Genomic DNA, 2,500 nt, shown 5'->3' on the forward strand with positions numbered 1-2,500 from the left:
AAAATTTTACTCTCTTTTCCTGTTTGTTCAATCTCTATTCCTTTAATTCCCCTTTCTTGTTTTATGGCTAGTCCAAGCGGTTCTGCCACCAATGAATATAGCAGGGCTGATAAAGGACACCCTTGTCTTATAGATCGTGTTATCCTAAAACATTTTGTTAAAAACCCATTACATTTTATTGTTGTCATTGCTCCCTTGTATGAAATTTTAATCCATTTAATAAAATTCTCCCCAAACCCAAAACTTTTTAAAATATCAAATAAATATTCGTGTTCCACCCTGTCAAAAGCTTTTTCAAAATCTAAGTTAATGACATAACCTCCTTTACTTTTATCTCTCATGTACCTTATTGTGTCTTTTATACTCATTGTTACATCCGAAATGTCTTTCCCTTTTACTCCATATGCCTGATTTGTTGTAATTATATTTGGCATTATCTGTTTTAATCTATTCGCTAAAAGTTTTGCTAAAATCTTTAAATCAGTATTTAACATTGTGATAGGTCTATAATTTTTTAATTCATTTTTTTCCCCCTTTTTCTTGTATATTACCTTCATCAATCCCATTCCCATTCTTAACATCATTCCTCCTTTTTCAAAAATCTCATCATAAACATCTCTTAAAATATCTACTAAAAGGTCTTTAAAAGTTTGGTAAAACTCACTTCCTAAACCATCAATGCCCGGGCTTTTCTTTTTGTTCAATTCATTTATTGCACTTTCTATTTCTTCTTTACTTATTGTCTGATCGCATTCTTCCTTCTCCTCTTTACTTACTTTAATTTTTATTAATTCCATTAATTCCCTTTTTTCTCTCTCCTTTACTCCTTCCGTACTAAACAATTTTGTCAAAATAGTTTTTTACCTCTTCTAAAATTTCCCCACATTCTTGTACCATTTTACCATTTTCTTTTCGTATTTCTTTTATTGTTTCAACTCTTCCTTTTCTTTTTTCAAGATCAAAAAAAAAACTTTGTGCATTTTTCTCCTTCTACCAGATATTTAGCTTTACACCTCAACATTGCCCCCTTATATCTATTCTCTTCTATCTCTTTCAGCTCTTCTTGTATTTCTTTTATTTTTTGAATATCTTCTGTTTCATCATTTACTTGCTTCTCCAGTCTTTCTCTTATTTCTTTTTCTTTATTCTTTTTGCATTTCTGTTTTAACACACAATAACTAATAGTGATTTTTTTCAATAAAAATTTCAAGTTCTCCCACCAGATCCTTTTGTCCTCTAAATACATTTCATTCTCTTTTTCTTTTTTTATTGTATCTTTTATTGTTGCCACATAATCCTCATCCTTTAAAATGTCTGTATTTAAAACCCATACCCCTGGCCCTCTTTTCCCAACATCCCAATCCAAATGTACAAAAAAAGGCTTATGATCACTTAAACTCGTTTCTTCATACCTTAACTTCTCTATAAAACATTCTAAATTCCTTGTACATAAAACCATATCTATTCGTGTTTGATAAATGAAATTTCCTACTATTTGTCTTCTCGAGTATTCTCTTTTGTTTTCATTCCTTTCCCTCCATACATCCATCATATTGTTTTCCTCCATTAGTGATCTTAACTCTTTCCTTCCTGTATCACTTTTGAAACCCATACCCTCCGCTATATCTTGTCTGCTAAAAACTGTATTAAAATCCCCCATCATAATTATATATTTATAATTCCTCACAATTGTCTTGATAGTGTTAAAAAATGATCTCTTTTCTTTCTTTTTATCGTTGGTGCATGTATGTTGACCAGTAGTATGTTCTTCTCTTCGTAACTCATTTCCACTATCAAACATTTCCCTATTTCATCTTTGTATATTTCTTTACAGCTTACACCACTGTTTTCCCTTATTAAAATTGCCACACCTCTACCATTTCTTTCATCACCATTATTATACAGAATTCCACCATTCCGCCTTTTCCTCATTTCATTTATAGACCTATCTGTCCAATTTGTTTCTTGTATCATTATTATGTCTTCTTTTTTACACATTTCTTTTACTTTATCAAACTTTCTAACATCTTGAAGTCCTCTTGCATTAAAAGTTACCAACTTTATGAGCATAAGACAGAAAAAAGTATTCATAAAAACCATCATTTATCATTCGATCTCCCCCATGTCCTTTAACAGTTCAAATCGGTTTACATTTTTCAACAAGTCCTCTTTAACTACTTTTTTCCTTACCCCGCCCAAACTTGGTTTTACCTTGATCGATCTTCTTCTTTTCATTTGTATCCCAGCTTTGTCCTCCTTTTCCTCTTCACTGCCCCTTTCAACAGTCTGTTCTTCATTTACAATCCTTTGATGTTCTATTTTGTCTAAAAGTATTTCAACGGTCTCTGCAATTTGCATCTCCGCTTCACCCCCTTGCTGTGATTGTTTATCCTGTATGTAACTTTCTTTTCTCTGTTCTCCTTTGTCCTTATTTTCGTTGGTTTCATTAATCTGTGTTGTTGTTGTTCCTTCCTCTTGCTCCTTTTCACCGTCATGCATC

Source organism: Cyprinus carpio, chromosome A17 (genome assembly GCF_018340385.1).
Source record: "Cyprinus carpio isolate SPL01 chromosome A17, ASM1834038v1, whole genome shotgun sequence".
In the NCBI taxonomy this organism is placed as follows: domain Eukaryota; kingdom Metazoa; phylum Chordata; class Actinopteri; order Cypriniformes; family Cyprinidae; genus Cyprinus; species Cyprinus carpio.